The sequence below is a fragment of the Mobula hypostoma genome, unplaced genomic scaffold (genome assembly GCF_963921235.1).
Source record: "Mobula hypostoma unplaced genomic scaffold, sMobHyp1.1 scaffold_45, whole genome shotgun sequence".
Taxonomy (NCBI): Eukaryota; Metazoa; Chordata; class Chondrichthyes; order Myliobatiformes; family Myliobatidae; genus Mobula; species Mobula hypostoma.
In genome coordinates, this window is record NW_026948238.1 from 160,148 (window position 1) to 168,473 (window position 8,326).

An 8,326-nucleotide genomic window follows, 5' to 3' on the forward strand; every position below is an offset into this window, starting at 1 on the left:
TGTGTGTGAGTGTGCTGAGGGTCGGAGAGACGGTCACGGGTGCACAGAGAGTAAAGGGGACGGGGTGTGTGTGAGTGTGCTGAGGGTCGGAGAGACGGTCACAGGTGCACAGAGAGTAAAGGGGACGGGTGTGTGTGAGTGTGCTGAGGGTCGGAGAGACGGTCACGGGTGCACAGAGAGTAAAGGGGACGGGTGTGTGTGAGTGTGCTGAGGGTCGGAGAGACGGTCACGGGTGCACAGAGAGTAAAGGGGACGGGGTGTGTGTGAGTGTGCTGAGGGTCGGAGAGACGGTCACGGGTGCACAGAGAGTAAAGGGGACGGGGTGTGTGAGTGTGTGCTGAGGGTCGGAGAGACGGTCACGGGTGCACAGAGAGTAAAGGGGACGGGGTGTGTGTGAGTGTGCTGAGGGTCGGAGAGACGGTCACGGGTGCACAGAGAGTAAAGGGGACGGGGTGTGTGTGAGTGTGCTGAGGGTCGGAGAGACGGTCACGGGTGCACAGAGAGTAAAGGGGACGGGGTGTGTGAGTGTGCTGAGGGTCGGAGAGACGGTCACGGGTGCACAGAGAGTAAAGGGGACGGGGTGTGTGTGAGTGTGCTGAGGGTCGGAGAGACGGTCACGGGTACACAGACAGTAAAGGGGACGGGGTGTGTGAGTGTGCTGAGGGTCGGAGAGACGGTCACGGGTGCACAGAGAGTAAAGGGGACGGGGTGTGTGAGTGTGCTGAGGGTCGGAGAGACGGTCACGGGTGCACAGAGAGTAAAGGGGACGGGGTGTGTGTGAGTGTGCTGAGGGTCGGAGAGACGGTCACGGGTGCACAGAGAGTAAAGGGGACGGGGTGTGTGTGAGTGTGCTGAGGGTCGGAGAGACGGTCACGGGTGCACAGAGAGTAAAGGGGACGGGGTGTGTGAGTGTGCTGAGGGTCGGAGAGACGGTCACGGGTACACAGAGAGTAAAGGGGACGGGGTGTGTGTGAGTGTGCTGAGGGTCGGAGAGACGGTCACGGGTGCACAGAGAGTAAAGGGGACGGGGTGTGTGAGTGTGTACTGAGGGTCCGAGAGTCGGTCATGGGTGCACAGAGAGTAAAGGGGACTGGGTGTGTGAGTGTGTTGAGGGTCGGAGAGACGGTCACGGGTGCACAGAGAGTAAAGGGGACGGGTGTGTGTGAGTGTGCTGAGGGTCAGAGAGACGGTCACGGGTGCACAGAGAGTAAAGGGGACGGGGTGTGTGTGAGTGTGCTGAGGGTCGGAGAGACAGTCACGGGTGCACAGAGAGTAAAGGGGACGGGGTGTGTGTGAGTGTGCTGAGGGTCGGAGAGACGGTCACGGGTGCACAGAGAGTAAAGGGGACGGGGTGTGTGAGTGTGCTGAGGGTCGGAGAGACGGTCACGGGTGCACAGAGAGTAAAGGGGACGGGGTGTGTGAGTGTGCTGAGGGTCGGAGAGACGGTCACGGGTGCACAGAGAGTAAAGGGGACGGGGTGTGTGTGAGTGTGCTGAGGGTCGGAGAGACGGTCACGGGTGCACAGAGAGTAAAGGGGACGGGGTGTGTGTGAGTGTGCTGAGGGTCGGAGAGACGGTCACGGGTGCACAGAGAGTAAAGGGGACGGGTGTGTGTGAGTGTGCTGAGGGTCGGAGAGACGGTCACGGGTGCACAGAGAGTAAAGGGGACGGGGTGTGTGAGTGTGCTGAGGGTCGGAGAGACGGTCACGGGTGCACAGAGAGTAAAGGGGACGGGGTGTGTGTGAGTGTGCTGAGGGTCGGAGAGACGGTCACGGGTGCACAGAGAGTAAAGGGGACGGGGTGTGTGTGAGTGTGCTGAGGGTCGGAGAGACGGTCACGGGTGCACAGAGAGTAAAGGGGACGGGGTGTGTGTGAGTGTGCTGAGGGTCGGAGAGACGGTCACGGGTGCACAGAGAGTAAAGGGGACGGGGTGTGTGTGAGTGTGCTGAGGGTCGGAGAGACGGTCACGGGTGCACAGAGAGTAAAGGGGACGGGGTCTGTGTGAGTGTGCTGAGGGTCGGAGAGACGGTCACGGGTGCACAGAGAGTAAAGGGGACGGGGTGTGAGTGACTGTGCTGAGGGTCGGAGAGACGGTCATGGGTGCACAGAGAGTAAAGGGGACGGGGGTGTGTGAGTGTGCTGAGGGTCGGAGAGACGGTCACGGGTACACAGAGAGTAAAGGGGACGGGGTGTGTGTGAGTGTGCTGAGGGTCGGAGAGACGGTCACGGGTGCACAGAGAGTAAAGGGGACGGGGTGTGTGTGAGTGTGCTGAGGGTCGGAGAGACGGTCACGGGTGCACAGAGAGTAAAGGGGACGGGGTGTGTGTGAGTGTGCTGAGGGTCGGAGAGACGGTCACGGGTGCACAGAGAGTGAAGGGGACGGGGTGTGTGTGAGTGTGCTGAGGGTCGGAGAGACGGTCACGGGTGCACAGAGAGTAAAGGGGACGGGGTGTGTGAGAGTGTGCTGAGGGTCGGAGAGACGGTCACGGGTGCACAGAGAGTAAAGGGGACGGGGTGTGTGTGAGTGTGCTGAGGGTCGGAGAGACGGTCACGGGTGCACAGAGAGTAAAGGGGACGGGGTGTGTGTGAGTGTGCTGAGGGTCGGAGAGACAGTCACGGGTGCACAGAGAGTAAAGGGGACGGGGTGTGTGTGAGTGTGCTGAGGGTCGGAGAGACGGTCACGGGTGCACAGAGAGTAAAGGGGACGGGGTGTGTGAGTGTGCTGAGGGTCGGAGAGACGGTCACGGGTGCACAGAGAGTAAAGGGGACGGGGTGTGTGTGAGTGTGCTGAGGGTCGGAGAGACGGTCACGGGTGCACAGAGAGTAAAGGGGACGGGGTGTGTGTGAGTGTGCTGAGGGTCGGAGAGACGGTCACGGGTGCACAGAGAGTAAAGGGGACGGGGTGTGTGTGAGTGTGCTGAGGGTCGGAGAGACGGTCACGGGTGCACAGAGAGTAAAGGGGACGGGGGTGTGTGAGTGTGCTGAGGGTCGGAGAGACGGTCACGGGTGCACAGAGAGTAAAGGGGACGGGGTGTGTGTGAGTGTGCTGAGGGTCGGAGAGACGGTCACGGGTGCACAGAGAGTAAAGGGGACGGGGTGTGTGTGAGTGTGCTGAGGGTCGGAGAGACGGTCACGGGTGCACAGAGAGTAAAGGGGACGGGGTGTGTGTGAGTGTGCTGAGGGTCGGAGAGACGGTCACGGGTGCACAGAGAGTAAAGGGGACGGGGTGTGTGTGAGTGTGCTGAGGGTCGGAGAGACGGTCACGGGTGCACAGAGAGTAAAGGGGACGGGGTGTGTGTGAGTGTGCTGAGGGTCGGAGAGACGGTCACGGGTGCACAGAGAGTAAAGGGGACGGGGTGTGTGTGAGTGTGCTGAGGGTCGGAGAGACGGTCACGGGTGCACAGAGAGTAAAGGGGACGGGGTGTGTGTGAGTGTGCTGAGGGTCGGAGAGACGGTCACGGGTGCACAGAGAGTAAAGGGGACGGGGTGTGTGAGTGTGCTGAGGGTCGGAGAGACGGTCACGGGTGCACAGAGAGTAAAGGGGACGGGGTGTGTGTGAGTGTGCTGAGGGTCGGAGAGACGGTCACGGGTGCACAGAGAGTAAAGGGGACGGGGTGTGTGTGAGTGTGCTGAGGGTCGGAGAGACGGTCACGGGTGCACAGAGAGTAAAGGGGACGGGGTGTGTGTGAGTGTGCTGAGGGTCGGAGAGACGGTCACGGGTGCACAGAGAGTAAAGGGGACGGGGTGTGTGTGAGTGTGCTGAGGGTCGGAGAGACGGTCACGGGTGCACAGAGAGTAAAGGGGACGGGGTGTGTGTGAGTGTGCTGAGGGTCGGAGAGACGGTCACGGGTGCACAGAGAGTAAAGGGGACGGGGTGTGTGTGAGTGTGCTGAGGGTCGGAGAGACGGTCACGGGTGCACAGAGAGTAAAGGGGACGGGGTGTGTGTGAGTGTGCTGAGGGTCGGAGAGACGGTCACGGGTGCACAGAGAGTAAAGGGGACGGGGTGTGTGAGTGTGTGCTGAGGGTCGGAGAGACGGTCACGGGTGCACAGAGAGTAAAGGGGACGGGGTGTGTGTGAGTGTGCTGAGGGTCGGAGAGACGGTCACGGGTGCACAGAGAGTAAAGGGGACGGGGTGTGTGAGTGTGCTGAGGGTCGGAGAGACGGTCACGGGTGCACAGAGAGTAAAGGGGACGGGGTGTGAGTGAGTGTGCTGAGGGTCGGAGAGACGGTCACGGGTGCACAGAGAGTAAAGGGGACGGGGTGTGTGAGAGTGTGCTGAGGGTCGGAGAGACAGTCACGGGTGCACAGAGAGTAAAGGGGACGGGGTGTGTGTGAGTGTGCTGAGGGTCAGAGAGACAGTCACGGGTGCACAGAGAGTAAAGGGGACGGGGTGTGTGTGAGTGTGCTGAGGGTCGGAGAGACGGTCACGGGTGCACAGAGAGTAAAGGGGACGGGGTGTGTGTGAGTGTGCTGAGGGTCGGAGAGACGGTCACGGGTGCACAGAGAGTAAAGGGGCCGGGGTGTGTGTGAGTGTGCTGAGGGTCGGAGAGACGGTCACGGGTGCACAGAGAGTAAAGGGGACGGGGTGTGAGTGAGTGTGCTGAGGGTCGGAGAGACGGTCACGGGTGCACAGAGAGTAAAGGGGACGGGGTGTGTGTGAGTGTGCTGAGGGTCGGAGAGACGGTCACGGGTGCACAGAGAGTAAAGGGGACGGCGTGTGTGTGAGTGTGCTGAGGGTCGGAGAGACGGTCACGGGTGCACAGAGAGTAAAGGGGACGGGGTGTGTGTGAGTGTGCTGAGGGTCGGAGAGACGGTAACGGGTGCACAGAGAGTAAAGGGGACGGGGTGTGTGTGTGTGCTGAGGGTCGGAGAGACGGTCACGGGTGCACAGAGAGTAAAGGGGACGGGGTGTGTGTGAGTGTGCTGAGGGTCGGAGAGACGGTCACGGGTGCACAGAGAGTAAAGGGGACGGGGTGTGTGTGAGTGTGCTGAGGGTCGGAGAGACGGTCACGGGTGCACAGAGAGTAAAGGGGACGGGTGTGTGTGAGTGTGCTGAGGGTCGGAGAGACGGTCACGGGTGCACAGAGAGTAAAGGGGACGGGGTGTGTGTGAGTGTGCTGAGGGTCGGAGAGACGGTCACGGGTGCACAGAGAGTAAAGGGGACGGGGTGTGTGTGAGTGTGCTGAGGGTCGGAGAGACGGTCACGGGTGCACAGAGAGTAAAGGGGACGGGGTGTGTGTGAGTGTGCTGAGGGTCGGAGAGACGGTCACGGGTGCACAGAGAGTAAAGGGGACGGGGTGTGTGTGAGTGTGCTGAGGGTCGGAGAGACGGTCACGGGTGCACAGAGAGTAAAGGGGACGGGGTGTGTGAGTGTGCTGAGGGTCGGAGAGACGGTCACGGGTGCACAGAGAGTAAAGGGGACGGGGTGTGTGTGAGTGTGCTGAGGGTCGGAGAGACGGTCACGGGTGCACAGAGAGTAAAGGGGACGGGGTGTGTGTGAGTGTGCTGAGGGTCGGAGAGACGGTCACGGGTGCACAGAGAGTAAAGGGGACGGGGTGTGTGTGAGTGTGCTGAGGGTCGGAGAGACGGTCACGGGTGCACAGAGAGTAAAGGGGACGGGGTGTGTGAGTGTGTTGAGGGTCGGAGAGACGGTCACGGGTGCACAGAGAGTAAAGGGGACGGGGTGTGTGAGTGTGTGCTGAGGGTCGGAGAGACGGTCACGGGTGCACAGAGAGTAAAGGGGACGGGGTGTGTGTGAGTGCTGAGGGTCAGAGAGACGGTCACGGGTGCACAGAGAGTAAAGGGGACGGGATGTGTGTGAGTGTGCTGAGGGTCGGAGAGACAGTCACGGGTGCACAGAGAGTAAAGGGGACGGGGTGTGTGAGTGTGCTGAGGGTCGGAGAGACGGTCACGGGTGCACAGAGAGTAAAGGGGACGGGGTGTGTGTGAGTGTGCTGAGGGTCGGAGAGACGGTCACGGGTGCACAGAGAGTAAAGGGGACGGGGTGTGTGAGTGTGCTGAGGGTCGGAGAGACGGTCACGGGTGCACAGAGAGTAAAGGGGACGGGGTGTGTGTCAGTGTGCTGAGGGTCGGAGAGACAGTCACAAGTGCACAGAGAGTGAAGGGGACGGGGTGTGTGTGACTGTGCTGAGGGTCGGAGAGACGGTCACGGGTGCACAGAGAGTAAAGGGGACGGGGTGTGTGTGAGTGTGCTGAGGGTCGGAGAGACGGTCACGGGTGCACAGAGAGTAAAGGGGACGGGGTGTGTGTGTGTGCTGAGGGTCGGAGAGACGGTCACGGGTGCACAGAGAGTAAAGGGGACGGGGTGTGTGTGAGTGTGCTGAGGGTCGGAGAGACGGTCACGGGTGCACAGAGAGTAAAGGGGACGGGGTGTGTGTGAGTGTGCTGAGGGTCGGAGAGACGGTCACGGGTGCACAGAGAGTAAAGGGGACGGGGTGTGTGTGAGTGTGCTGAGGGTCGGAGAGACGGTCACGGGTGCACAGAGAGTAAAGGGGACGGGGTGTGTGTGAGTGTGCTGAGGGTCGGAGAGACGGTCACGGGTGCACAGAGAGTAAAGGGGACGGGGTGTGTGTGAGTGTGCTGAGGGTCGGAGAGACGGTCACGGGTGCACAGAGAGTAAAGGGGACGGGGTGTGTGTGAGTGTGCTGAGGGTCGGAGAGACGGTCACGGGTGCACAGAGAGTAAAGGGGACGGGGTGTGTGTGAGTGTGCTGAGGGTCGGAGAGACGGTCACGGGTGCACAGAGAGTAAAGGGGACGGGGTGTGTGTGAGTGTGCTGAGGGTCGGAGAGACGGTCACGGGTGCACAGAGAGTAAAGGGGACGGGGTGTGTGTGAGTGTGTTGAGGGTCGGAGAGACGGTCACGGGTGCACAGAGAGTAAAGGGGACGGGGTGTGAGTGAGTGTGCTGAGGGTCAGAGAGACGGTCACGGGTGCACAGAGAGTAAAGGGGACGGGGTGTGTGTGAGTGCTGAGGGTCAGAGAGACGGTCACGGGTGCACAGAGAGTAAAGGGTACGGGGTGTGAGTGTGTGTGCTGAGGGTCGGAGGGACGGGGGTGAGGGAGCCACTGACCACCTGCCGGCCATCCGACAGGATCCAACTGCAGAAGGCCGAGGTCTCCGAGCTCCTTGTCCATACTTCACGCCTTCGTATGTCTCCTCCTACCTCTCAGCGATACATCAGACTCCGGCCGCAGGAGACGCTTCACAAACGCCCCAACTTCCCTCGGAGGGAAATGGAAATAAATCAGAAAGCGGACATTTACTTCGGGATTTGTTCTCTTTGTCAGAGAGATTGATACCGGCGACGGATTCAGGGGGGTAATGCCCTCTCTGCTGGTCCGCTTCTGCTATTGGTTGTAACTATTGATTGACATTCCAGCCCACCAATGGAAATAGGGCAGTTCCTGAAGCGTTTGTTTCAGCGGTGGGGGCGGGGTGATCGCTCGATTAGTAGTTCAGCCGTTAAACCGACCATCTCGAGCACAGCAGCGCGTGGGTGACGTAAGACACGGCGCATGTGAGGGAAGATCCCGGTGTGGGGAACCCAAGTGTGACGTCAGGCGCGTGGGGGGGGGGCGAGGTGGCTGTGTGACGTCACCTGTGGGCGAGCGCTCGTATTTAAAAACACCTTAATGGAGGTTTCTTATGATTTCAGTGGGACAACAACATTAATCACGGGTTTCATCACTGAATCCAGTGTTGTGAGATGTAAAGTCCCCTGTTATGTGTCCGGCTGTGCCATGTTGTTGGTGGAGTGGGCAGCGTGGTGTTTGTCTCGATTCGGGTCACAACACCAGAATTGCCAGCGGGGTCCACACACAGTGTATTAGTCAACAGAAAACCTCTCGTCCCTGCAGTCTCTGTCTCCTGGTAAACTCAACACCCTGACAATGTGGATCAGATATTTCCCACATTCCTTCTCGGTCCTGAAGAAGGGTCTCAAATTAAAACGTCGACTGTTGACTCGTTTCCATGGATGCTGCCTGACCTGCTGAGTTCCGTCAGCATTTTGTTTATGTGGCTCTGGATTTCCAGCACCTGCAGACTTTCTCATGTTTGTGGTTTACCTCTCCGTTGTCCCTCCAGCTTCGGCCACTAGTGGCGCTGCATGGACCTCCGGCCACCCACGGCGATTTGCAGATCTCCGGCCACTGGTGGCGCTGTGTGAACCTCCGGCTACCGGCGGCGATTTGCAGATCTCCGGCTGCTGGTGGCGCTGCATGGACCTCTGGCCACCCACGGCGATTTGCAGATCTCCGGCCACTGGTGGCGCTGTGTGAACCTCCGGCCACTGGTGGCGCTGT

At 60.3% G+C, this 8,326-nt stretch overlaps 1 long non-coding RNA gene across 1 annotated transcript in view; it reads right to left on the minus strand.

Annotated features, from left to right (window-relative positions):
• LOC134342126 (uncharacterized) overlaps positions 1-7,345 on the minus strand; it is a 64,766-nt gene extending 57,421 nt beyond the window's left edge. The window contains exon 1 of the long non-coding RNA XR_010016951.1: positions 7,186-7,345. This is a non-coding gene — a long non-coding RNA (uncharacterized LOC134342126). The remainder of the gene's footprint in view (positions 1-7,185) is intronic.
• Positions 7,346-8,326: the final 981 nt, after the last annotated feature.